A 14048-nucleotide genomic window follows, 5' to 3' on the forward strand; every position below is an offset into this window, starting at 1 on the left:
AGCAGTAGGTGCAGGATTTATTGGGACAGATGGCTATGATATAGGATGCTGGTACTCAGAAGTTCCCCTGAACTTGGAGAGCTGTGTACCCACTGGGGCAACCCAGTACTGTAGAACAGATGTATTTCCTGCCCTGGTTACTTCACTTGGGTTCTGTAACTAAAGAGGTCCCTGATGACAAATTCCTCCAACACTTTTAAAACCACATTTCCCAGGAAGGTCTTTCTGAGGTGAAGTAAAAGTTAATGGGAAGCACAGTGAGAGACTGGGGTCAGGTTGCATTGGGAAGTTTATTACAATTCACACAACGCTATAGACCTTGCAAACATATCCTCTCTGCCATGACATGGTAAATGCAGAGGTAAGTAAGTTTGCTACTTCCTTCGCATGGCTTGTTTCTGGAGCAGGGGCAAAATGCTGCCCAACGCACATGAGAAAGGTTGTATTGGTGTTAAAAGATGTCTCACAAGCCTCACCAAGAGGATAACCACTTTCAAGTTATAACTAACATTAATATCGATGATAGCTAATATTAATCAAGTACCTATCACATACCCAGCACTACTCTAAAAATTGAACATACATAACTTTATTGACTCTTCGCAATTCTGCATATTTGATGCCATCATTACCTTTATTTTACAAATGAAAATGAAGTAAATTAAAAACACTATAATCTGGTTTTATGATTTTAGGAAACCTATATATCTTCTGGGCACCAGTATTTCAGTTTTAGGACTGGGAAGCTGAAATGTGATAAAGTTAAATGTACGATAAAAAGAGTAAGTTGGCATTTGAGATCCCAGTGATCTTGTCCATTTTCCTTTACAAGTCTCTTTTCCTATTTTATTCCTTAATATTTTCTGAACTCTAAGAACAGGTACAATAACTAGACTTTATCACCTGCACCAGCTTTTAATCAATTGGTAGTAGCTTCCCAGAGCATGTGGTTGGGAGGACTCTCAAGGGGAACAAGAGTTTAATATGTTGGAGTACTGTGATAAATTGATGATGTCTTCTGTGGGTACAGGAGGGAGCACAGAGGCAGGTGAGCCAAGTAATGTCCATCTCCACAGTGGTGCCATTGTACCTTTGTCGATACTACAATAGTGACCTGAAACAGTAAATTAAGTCATTAACTTATATGTTCTGAGAAGATTCTCTTTGGTAGCACTGTGCTCTCTCCTGCCTTCATCCCACCACTACCAATAATCCCATCCCTCCCGTGAGGCTATGATCAAATACTGCTAAACTGAGGAATGGGTTCACTGTTTTGAGATTGGAAATTGAAGACAAATTTTATTAGATATTGACTCCAAGTCAGAATTACTTATTTGAATCTTGATGTAAAAACCGATCTAGCTCTATGTTGTTTTATCCCAGGTTTGAGAATGTCTTTCTTTCATCAATGAGGCCAGAGATGGAGTGGGAGTGAGTATACTAGTTGGCAGCCTTTTAGAAACTGCTCTGTCAACTTAGTCCAAAAATTAAAGAACCTAGTGTGTTGAGGAGAGGGGGAAGGAAGCAGAGTAGAAAGATTGCACATTTGTGTGGACACTAACCAGAGTGGCAGCTCAGCAGGGGATGGGGTATGGACATAAGCTCTTTTTTTCCCAGAGAGCGAGCATCAGTTTTGAACCATAAATGATACATTGAAAAGGAGGCCAGGCCTGTAGATAAGATGTGTCAGTGCAGGATGAAAAAATGATGTATCAACAGGGATATAAGAAAAGGCAGAGAAAGGCCATAGGCACTTCAGGATCTTGCATATTTGTTTTATTTTGCGTTGTTTTTACTTGAATGCTCTTGTTGTGTCATTCACCCCCAAGTTTACAACTGCTGGCAACTCCCACCCTCACCCATCATGTCCCACCTCTGCCTTACAAGCACAGAGCCATTCAGAACTTAGTTAATGGGATTAGCTGGAGCCTGAGCAAATCAGAGAAGAGAGAAGACAGGAGGGAAGAATGAAAAGGTGGTAGAGTAAGCAGAGGAAATTATGTGGCAGGCGAGAGAAGAAGGTTATGAAACAAAGTCTTCTAAGTAGAGGAACATGAAGATTGAATCTGGTAAAAGTAGCCCAGAAACAAACAATATGATAAGGATGTTCTTTAGCAATTAGTGAGTTATATCAAAAAGTCATAGTTCCATAATTCATCTTTTTGGAAGCAAGGTATTTGATGATAACTTCAGATCAGCAAAGAAAGTATTCTTTAAGAGACTACATAAGAGAATGTATCAAAGAAAATCAAGTAGAGAGTGTTATAAATCCAGGTTATTCTACTCAGAGGAAAGTGAAAGCCTTGTTTTATTCAGGAATTAAATTATTCAGGAAAAAACACCTTATACTGGTTAGAAGCTTTTCTTTGAATGGTTAAAAACCTCAGCAAAGATAGTTACTAAATCTGGGTCTCTTATTGGCAAAAACATAGATTAAGTTCTGAATGGCCCTGTGCTTACATGTCAGAAAGTGGGACATGAGGGACATGAAAAGGGGTTGGCAGCAGATGTAAACTAGGTGTGAAGAATCTCCTTAGACACTTAGATGCCAGAGTTGAAGGGAAACTTAGTAAGCATCTACTGCAGTCCCTTCATTCATCAGGCAGGGAAACCTGTGGCAGGCAGACTCAAGGCCCCCATGATACTCACTTCTACATGCCTCTGTGTAACCCTCTCTCAAGTGTAGGCAGGACTTGCTTCTAGACAACAGAATATGGCACGGATTATAAATGTCACTCCTGTAATTACATGACTGATAGAAGATTTCCATCTTACTAGCAGACTTGCTCTAGAGACTCTCCTTGCTGGCTTGATGAAGTAAGCAGGTATGTTTGAGGCAATTCACATGGCAAGGAACTGTGGTGGTTTCTAGGAACTGTAGACAGCCTCTGTTGCTGAAAACAGCCTCTAAGAGCTGAAAGAAACCTCCAGATGATAGCAATAATTGGGTCCTCAGTCCTATAACCCCAGAAAAAATTTTCGCCAACAAATTGAATGAATTTGGAAGCAGATTCTTCCCCAGACAAGCATCCAGATAAGAAAGCAACCTGATATGGCAGCTTTCTGAGACCGATTAGAAGACCAAGCTAAGCTTGCCTGGAATCCTGACCCACAGAAACTATGACATAATACATTTGTGGCATTTTGTTCTGCAACAATATATAACACACACGTGAAACCCAGGAAGGACAAATAGTTTATCTATGGTACATTCAGTAAACATTTGGTAACTCAGAAAACATTTGTTTTATGTCCCCTGTTTTAGAATACCACTTGGGTTTGAATTGTGTTCCCCAGCAAGCTATATTGAAGTTCTGACCCCAGGTACCTGTTAATGTAACCCTATTTGGTCTTTAAGGATTTAATCAAATTAAGATGAGGTTATACTATTTTAAAATACTAAAATTAAAAATAGAAGTACCATATGATCTAGCAATTCTACTCTGGGTATTTATCCAAAGAAAACAAAAGTTCTAACTCAAGAAAAATATATGCACCCCATGTTCACTGCAGCATTATTTACAGTATCCAAGGCATGGAAACAACTAAGTGTTTATTAATGAATGAATGAATAAAGAAAATGTGGTATATATAATGGAATATTATTCAGCCATAATAAAGAAGGCAATTTTGCCATTTGCGACAATGTGGATGGAACTTGAAGACCTTATCTTTAGTGAAATAATATAAAGACAAATATCATATGATCTTATTTATATGTGAAATCTAAAAACAAACCAACCAACAAACAAGCTCATAGATACAGAGAACAGTTTGATGGTTCACAGAGGTGAGATGTGAGCAGTGCTCAAAATGAGTGAAAGCAGTCCAAAGGTATAGTCTTCCAGTTACAAACTAAATAAGTCATGGGATGTAAGTTACAGCACGGTGACTAGTTAATAATGCTGTATCTCTAATTTGAAAGTTGCTGAGAGAGTAAATCATTTCAAGAAAAAAAAAATCTTGTAACTATGTAAGGTGATGGATGCTAATTGGACTTACTGTGGGATCTTTTCACAATACATAAATATTGAATCATTATGTTGTACATCCGAAACTAATAAAATGCTATATTTCAATTACACTTCAATAATAATTTTTTTGCAAAGATGAGGTTATACTTGATTAAGGTGAGCCTTAAATCTAATGACTGGTGTTTTTATAAGGAGAAGGAAATTTGGAGACAGAGGTGACACAGATGTACACAGAGGGAAGAGGGCCATGTGAAGACAGATACAGAAATTTCAGCTGTAAGTCAAGAAATGACAAGAATTCTGGAAATCACCAGAAGCTAAGAGCGAGGCAAAGTGTACAGAAAGAAATTATCCTACCAACACCTTGATTTCAGACTTCTGGACACCTAGACTATAAGAAAATAAATTTCTGTTGTTTTAAGCCACTCAGTTTGTGGTAATCTGTTAGGGCAGCCCTAAAAATCTAATATAGGTATCTGGAAAATAAGCTTGGTGATCCAAGTTCTCAGGGTCCTAAATCAGAGTTCTTTAAAGTGATGGGAAGGAACCCTCATACACTGCTGGTGGAACTGAAAATTGGTACAACCACTATGGAAAACAATATGGAGTTTCCTCAAAAAACTAAGAATTGATCTACCATATGATCCAGCAATTCCTCTACTGGGTATTTACCCCAAAGACTTGAAAACCCATATCCAAAAAGATATTTGCACACTGATGTTCATAACAGCATTATTCACATCAGCCAGGACATGGAGGCGACTGAAGTGTCCTATGATAGATTGGATAAAGAAACTGTGGTACATATAAACAATGAAATATTACTCAGCCATAAGAAGAGATGAAATACTGCCATTTTCGACAACATGGATGGAACTAGAGATAATATGTTAAGCGAAATAAGTCAGACAGAAAAAGTTGAAAATCACATGATATCACTAATATGTAAGATATAAATCTAAAAGCAACAAATGAGCAGGACAATCAAACAGAGACTCACGGACATGGACTATAGACTAGTGGTTACCAGAGAACTATAGCGGACAAGTAATAACAATTTAGGAGAGTATGCAGAGAAAAATGAACCCTCAGACACTGCTGGTGAGATTGCAAATTGGTAGAGCCACTATGGAAAACAATATGGAGTTTCCTCAAAAAACTAAGAATTGATCTACCATATGATCCAGCAATTCCTCTACTGGGTATTTACCCCAAAGACTTGAAAAGTCATATCTGAAAAGATATTTGCACACCGATGTTCATAGCAGCATTATTCATGGTAGCCAGGACATGGAAGCAACCAAAGTGTCCTACAGTAGATGATTGGCTAAAGAAGTTGTATAATGGAATATTACTTGGACATAAGAAGAGATGAAATACTGCCGTTTGCGACAACATGGATAGACCTTGAGATAATCATGTTAAATAAATTAAGCCAGACAGAGAAAGTTGAAAACCATATGATACCACTTATATGTGGGATATAAACCTAAAAGCAACAAACTAACTGGACAAACAAACAGAGACTCATGGATATGAACAATAGGCTGGTGGTTACCAGAAGATTGGACAGAGTCAGGAAGGGGGAGGTTGATGGAGTAAAAAGGGTCGAATATGTCGTGACAGAAAGAAATCTAACCATGGGCAGTAAACATATAATGTAATATATATATGTCTTACTGTTGAATTGTACACCTGAAACTTACTGGATTTTTTCAACTAATGTCACCGTAATAAAAATAAATTAAAAAAATAAAAAATAAAATAAAGTGATGAGATACCAAGACAGAGTTAGAGATGTGCAGGGCCAAATGAGAACTGTGGTGAAATAAAGTGTGTGTGTGTGTGTGTGTGTGTGTGTGCGTGCGTGTGTGTATACATGCTCATTCAAACTACATAAAATTAACTATAATAATGAAGAAATGGTGGATAGGACTTAATGCTAGATATCAAGTAGAAGAACCACAGTTCCTTTGTTTTCGTCATGGAACTATAAGTACTAAACATTATTTCAACTCACTTTCTGGAGAACATTCCACACAAAAACAAAATTCCTTAGGTTTCAAAAAACTCCACTTCCATAAGTCAACAAAGAGATGAAATGGAATCATAAAAACGTCTATTAATCCCAAAGAAGACAGAAATGAATAGAGAAAGGATGTGCCAAATAGAAAACAAATATCAAGATGATAAGATTTAAACCTAACTGTATCAATAATCACATTAAATATAAATGGTCAAAATACCTCAATTGCCATAATGTACAAAAAAGGTAGGGATTGTCATAATAGATAAAAAAAAATTGAGATCTAGCTATATAACTGCCTACAAGAAAATAATTTCAAATATAAAGACACAAATGGATTAAAAGCAAAAGAACAGAAGACTTACCATGCAAACACAAATAAACATAGAACATGAATGTATATTTCCAAAAAAAAGAATGTTACCAGGGATAAAGAAGACTACTTCATAATGATAAAGAGATCAATTTATCAAGGGAACATAATAATCCTGTGTGTATGTACCTGATAACTTCAAAATATATGAAGCTAAACCTGATAGAACTGTGAGAAAAAATAGGAACATTTGAAAGGAATTGAATATGTTTGTTATTTTGAATATGTTAATATTCAAAATTAATATTAAAATTCATGGTTTCATGGGTTTTTACATATCTCAAAATTTATCAAACCAATGCTTTAAATATGTAAAATTTATTATGTTCAATTTTTTGTCAATAGAGCTGTTTAGAAAGTACTTTGGAAATCCAAAAGAATAAAATAAACCATTTAAATAATAAAGAAACTAACATTAAGTTTTGCTTTATCAGAAAGCCAAAACTCTCCTCATGTCTTGCTTTTGGACCAAAAAATAAATAAATAGACACTGGTTTTAAGGAAGGAACAACAATAGATACATATTTAAAGTTTTAATAATTTTCATTTTAAAGAACATAAGACTAATTTAATGTTGAAATAATGTTTACCCTTTCAGTAATATTAAAATTCTTAAGTGTTATGTTCTGTGAATAAGCATCAATGAATGACAGTAACTGAGTCTGTACTGTATAAAATGAGTGCCTTTTATTAAGTAAAACATAATATACAAACAAAATTTGTTTTCTTTTTAAGCAAATAACACTAAAGAGAAAATGTCCAACAAAATATTATGTGAAGACAGATGTTTTAAATTATTTAAACTTTTATCACGGAAAACATATACATATTTTATGCTACATAGAGAAAGAAAACCTGGTATACTGATACGATTTAATAAATACATTTAAAATGGGAATTTTTCAATGTATTATTTAAATTCTTAATTTGTTATTATTGTCTATAATTTTCCTGGCAGTTTTTTCACAATGAGTTTACTTTTAATATATTAAACAGTTTCCGGTTTCAATTACTAGAGTGGAAAAGTTACAGAGTTAAGAAAATTCACAGAGAAGCATTTTGAATAAAAGACCTTAGCAGCTTTTGTAAGAAAAAAATTGAGAATGATGGACATAAAACAAAAGGAATTGTATTTCCTCAGAGAAAGAAATCGATGAATTCTCTCAGATGAGGAAAATTTGCAATACTAAAAATAAATTCAAAGACTTGAAGCACATAAAAGCTACCTTTTTTGATGACTTAAGTCATAGAAGACTATTTTAATGAAACTTTGAGGCATTTTTGTGTGTGTGTGTGTGTGTGTGTTAATGATAATCAAATATGGGCAAAAAACTTCGAACTTCAAATAGAGTGCCTCCTTAATATAGAATGTATATAAATATAATTTCAATTTCAACAAATATGAGCAAACGAATTGCATTAAATTAACATCCACCACCACAAATGATCTCCTTTCAGTTCCAATTCTACCACACGGGAAGAAAGTAAACAGAAATGTACAATTGGCTTAACTGAACCAAACCATCAAGGGAAACTATTAATTTGCTTCTTGTTTATGAATCTTAATATATTTGCAAAAATCCCTAGGAAGCCCAGGTTTACCCTTGAAAATTAAAACTTTTAATTTAAGAAAAGGCAGGAAAGCTAAAACCGTTTAACCAATTTGATAGATATATGAAATGCTAAAGGCCCCAGTCTATAAAGCTGGGAGCCTTGTAAAGTTTATTTCATAACATTTAAGTGCTATTTTATGGTAAATATCTTCATCTTATGAAATTGCTGCTAAATACCATTTTCATCATGTTGAAGTTTTATAAAAGCATGAATTAATTCTATGACCTCAAAATATTCTGATAAACAGAGCATCCCAGTTTGATTAACCTAATTTTTATAGTTATTGAGTTTGAACAACATCTTTGCCATTATATGAATCATCTCTCATTGTTTTTTTCCCTAAAGCTTATTACTTGAGAAATCAATATATTCCTAACTGCCACATCACTATCTTTTTTTCTCTTCCAATGAAAATATAAAATGTGAATTTCTATACTAGATGATTACAGAAGTGGGATGTGGCGTAGACTGTTAAATCTACCAGATCACTCTGCTCATGGTTTTACAAAAATATTACTGGGAGTGTCATTGAACTTTGGTGCTATTAAGAGTGTTCAGTAATGAACATGGAAATATCCCATTTTTAGGGACACTGACTGCTAAAGAAATTTAGTCTGTGCCATCAAAGGACTTGTGCAAACTCTAAAATGGTCTACCATTAAAATGTGTCATTACTAGGATTCGCCAAGCAAACAGTTTGATGAAATTTGCATATATATTTGCTTAGAGCTGGTAGCAGCCTTTGAAAACATTTCATCTACTCCCTGTGTAAACTGAGATTCTGAAAGCCCCTAAGGATTTATCTAAAGTCAAAAGATAGTGTCGGACAGAGCAAAACTCCAGGTCCTGAGGCCGTTAGGGGATTCTTCTTACAGATTCTCACAGTTTTGCAATGGGGAGACCCATAGGTCATTCTACCAAGTAATCCCAAGTGTTTGCTTTCTGTCGAATGACTTATGATGAGGAAGCCTAGGTGGTCTTCAGCTCCTGCCCATAACTTATTTCTGCAAAACATGAGGATATAACTGGGATGATAAAAATGGACTCCATCAGTGTCCAATTTCTACTTAGCTATTAGAGAGCTTTAGGATTTGAAACCTTTTAGTATGTATTTTAGCAGTCTTCTAATTTCAAGATAAACTAATCTTAAAATGTGATGCAATTATCCCAAACTTCATAATCTCCACAAAGAGGCCTGAAAGTGCATAGGAAGATAGGGATGTACATGTACGTAAATACACTCATGCAAATGATAGTCATATTCTAGAACCAAGAGAACGAGTCTATACAGTTTCTAAAATAATAGCTAATATAAAAGCTGAAACTAATATCCTATTTACTATGTGCCAGGCATTGATATAAGCACTTCACATACTTTAATCCTTATAACAACCCTATTCCGTGAGTGCTATTATTATCATCCCTTCTTTACAGGTTAGAAAACAGTCACAGAGAGGTTAAAGATGTTTCCCAGAGTCACACAGATAGAAATGAGCAAATCTAGAAATTCAAATCAAATACCTATGCTTCTAACAATCTACGCTGACACTCAATAATAAAGATTTATGTTAGAAAATAGTCTCTGGAGGGTCTAAGAGGGGCAGGTGATTTGTGAGTTGTGTTAACATATCTCATGCCCCTGGTCAGCATGGGTTTAGGCCTGTATTGATTAGTTTGATCTGGCATTACCAGTTAAAATTAAAATGCATCATTCCATTCCTTTCAAAAAGAACTGAGAGGATGGTCTCCCATTTTACTGGTTTGCCATCGTTTTTTACAAAGATCTTTAAACCTCTCTTTGTAAGTTATAGCTATCAGCCAGGTACGAGATAAGAATGAGGAAGCAGAACTGGAGAATATAACTGAAGAGCTGGGGAGAATGAAATTTGGGATGTACTAAATCAAGAAGGGGGTGCAAGGGGAAGAGATGAATCCTGCTGGTAGGGTACATTTATCTTCCCCAAGAATCACACAGGCAGAAGTGGATACAGGTTTCATGGGCTCAGACAATTTTAGGGGCATCTTTAGGAAAAGAATACAGAATTACAGATGTAAAATTTGGGAAAGAATCCTGAAAGGGGCTAGTGCCAGTGAAAGATCTAAAGCTTGAGCTTTATTCCCTCCATAGTAAATCCACCTGATCAAGGGTGAAGGTAGGAGAGGAGGACACTAGGAGCTCCTGCTGTTGTATGTCTAGATGAACTGGAGAATTCTTCAAGAAAACCTTTCAGGAGAAACCACAGCCACCTGGGGAATATCAATTAAACTGGGAGGAACCAAAGCTGCAAAAGCTGCCCTTCACTTTCCTACAAGGAACACAAAGTGAGAGAGAAAACTGATTTGTTTTAGAAATGTGTGAAAAGAAAAAAGGGCAATGGTCATTGGAACATGTCCTTTAGAATTAAGCTTGACTTTAGCATGGATCAGTGGTGGTATCAGTAAGATGATAAAATAAACAGAGTCCTAGTACTACAGGCACAACTCACATGTTTGGGTGAATTCAAATAGAAGGCTGTCATCCCATCTCCTGACCTGCCTCGGTAGATAAATCAAAGGAGATCTGGTAGCAGAGATCAGGAATGCGATCAAAGGATGGGTTTGGGCAAATACCTCCTGATCCTGAAATAACTGGGGGGAAGAAAGGCTTAAACCCAGCTATATATAGGGTTAGCAGTCAACACTTAGCTACTGAGCAGTGTTACAAGATTGGGAGCTTGGTTACAGAAAAACAAAATGAGCCTAATTTTCAGAATTTGAGCAAAATGTCCACGCTGGTGAGGCCTCAGTGAATGTGACTGCCCACTTAAGGATTAGCCATCTATGTCCCTTCTGAGGACAGGATTATTCTCTGAGCCTGGAATGGTGCATTTTTTCAGATACTCATTTTTCAAGACAACAGAGACAAAAATTAATGCAGATCTTTTCGTTTACAGTGACACTTTAATATTTTTTTCGAGGTGAAAACAAGGAAGATGACTTGACTTGTTTTTATTCATAGAGGTCTTGCTAAGTAGGCTTAAATTAATTTTGCTATCCCTTCAGGGTAAGGGAGAATTTGTGACTGAGTAAAGGAACACTGGGCCGTGTTTACAATTCTGGTGAGGTTGACAAGCCAGCCTGGGGTTTGTACTGATGAATATATTATCTGAAAAAGAAAGATGGCATGAAGAAAAATTTGTCCGCTATTTGGAACTTGCTTGATTATGGCTGGTAAACCATTCACTAAAAGTTTGGAGCAAGTCAGAGAGATCACTTGAGTGTTACGTACCATCAAAAAAGTGTCTCCAACATGCAAAACATGGCAATACCTCAAGTAAAGACTGCAAATGTGAGCATGGGTACCCTGGCCATGAGTTGACTGTGACGATAATGAAAAGAGTACAGGTTGGTCAGCTTCAACAGTCCAGAATGGAAAAGTCAGACAAGTTGGGTAAATTAGGATCCATCCAGATGAAGTCACCATGTGCTTTCAGGGTAGACAATCAGGAGGGGTTTCTAAGGTGTGGGAAGTTTGAAAGAAGGCAGAGGAAGCAGTAGAAGAAGGTAGAGGATTAGTTGGTTCCTATTGTGAAAACAAAAAAGGGGAAGAAGGCAAGGAAAACAAGAAACAAGTCTGTATTATAAATAAATAGCCCCCTAGAAGTATTACAAGAAGAAAGGGGAAGCCAGAAACAAAGACTTTGAGTTAACAAATAAAAACAGAAAATAATATCCTTTTCTTCACATCCGTTAGGATGGCTATTATTCCCCTGCCCCAATTTTTTTTTAATTAAATAACGAGTGTTGGAGAGAATGTGGAGAAATTAAAAACTTCATGCTTTGCCACTGTGGAAAAGTTTGGCAATTCTTTAAGAACTTAAGCATAGAACTACCATATGATCCAACAGTTGAACTCCAAGATATATACCCCCAAAAATCTGAAAGCAGAGAATCTAGCAGATATTTGTAAACTCATGTTCATAGGAGCATTATTCACAGTAGCTAAAAGGTGGAAACAACCCAAATGACCACCGACAGATGAGTGGATAAACAAAACACACGTATATATACACACAATGGAATATTACTAATCCTTTAAAATGAAGGAAATTTGGACACATACCACAATATATATGATCCTTAAAGAAATTATAAGTGAAATAACCCAGATACGAAAGGACAAATATATGATTCCACCTATATGAGGTAGGTAAAGAGGTCAAATTCATAGAGACAGAAAGTAAAATAGAAATTACATGGGACTGAGGGATGGGGAATGGGAGGTTATTGTTTACTGGTTACAGGGTCTCAGTTTGAGATGACGAAAAAGTTCTGGAAATGGATAATGGTGATGATTGCAGAACAACAATGTGAATGTATTTAATGGCACTGAATTATACACTTAATGGTTAAGATGGCAGATTTTATTATCTGTATTTTACCCCCCAAAACCAAAAACCAAAAAACCAACAATCCTTTTTAAAAAGGGAGTTCAAAAGACACCTTGGAAACTAAGTAAATTCTCACAAATAGAAGCAGAATGGATTTAATTGTAAGGATCATAGAGGCCAGAACACAAAGAAATAGATGTTAACTTTGATGGTCACTTAATGACAATTTTAGACTGAAAAGTCATTTGTATGCTTGATCAAGAGGCAAAAAAAAGTCTCTATTTTGAAAAGATTATAAATGGTACATTCTCTTAGTAGTAGTATTCAAAGAGTAAAGTTCTACCTCCTTTTTAAAGCAGAGAATGCAGAAGGTGGGAAAGATCAGAGTATAAAAATTTACAGAAAATAGCATATGTTAAAGGAAAAATATGGTCTGTCTGGACCAGATCAAAGAGATGATGAAAGCAATGGTTAACACAAGAATGAATGAGTTTCTTTATAGCTATATTTTACTGTTCAAGGTTGGGGTGGGGGTAGTCTGTAAATTAAAGGACCTAAAATGTATGAATTAGAAAACTCCAATTTAGAAACTGTTAATAAAGGCTTTTTTTTTTAAACAGATTTTTTTCTCAGAATCCAGAAAAGATATGGCCTTAGAGTCAAGGAAGAGTGATAATGCCAGAATCACAAGGAAAATAGGAAGAAACACAGAATTCAAGGGCAGTCCACCACTCCTACAAAGTTGACAAATGTTACTGAGTTATAGAGAAGAAAAGATTTGGTGGCCAGCTAGCACTGATTCTTATTAATAAAAGCAAATTTTGGTTACAGTTTTCAGTGCCCTATGGGAACTAGGTAAAGTGATTGATATAATGATAATCATTTTAAGAGACAGAAGAAAAATAAGTATTGTGACAGCTCCAATCATAAAATGTTTCAGACATTTTAACTGGAATAAGCCTGGCAGCATATTTTATCCTCTGCATTTTTTTTTTAATAAATGAGAAAACTGAGGTTCAGTAGGACTGAATGATTCATACAAGACTTTATTATTCCTGGTCAAATCAAGACTATTCACAACATTATCCATAAGACATGAGTTTTCATCATTAAGGTACAGAAAGAACTGATGAATTGAAGAAATGTCACCAAAAAAGAAGAATCAAGAAAATGGATGGGAAAAAAAGGACACATACAAAAAAAGGGAAAATGTATGGATTGCACAAGCTAAAGTTTCTTTTCCAGGTATATATATATATGAAGTAGTACGTACATCTAGTGAATATGTAATCATATTATTTATCAGTATAGCTATATCTCTCTGGCCTCAAACGGTGGGTTGAGAAAAATTTTAAATAATGTGGAAAATGAAGAAGGGCTGCTCATGAAAATGACAGGGTCTCAGGGAAAAAGCAGACTCAAAGCCATTCTATACACCTAGGAAACATCATAGTGGTGATAGTAGAAATAAGTAAGACAATAGTAAAAATTATGAAGATCATGCTGGAGAAATTAGAGCTAAAGTCAATTAAATAATGGAAGTGTTATAGGAATGCATGAACATGAAAAACAGAGAGCAGACTGGTAAGAAACCTGGAGACTAGCATCGAAGGACTAATGAGGGAAATGGACTCTGGGCATTGTTACCATGTGGGAGATTTGCAACTTATGTTAGAAGACAGGATGAGTGA

This window comes from Pteropus alecto, unplaced genomic scaffold (genome assembly GCF_000325575.1).
Source record: "Pteropus alecto unplaced genomic scaffold, ASM32557v1 scaffold52, whole genome shotgun sequence".
NCBI classification, from domain to species: Eukaryota; Metazoa; Chordata; class Mammalia; order Chiroptera; family Pteropodidae; genus Pteropus; species Pteropus alecto.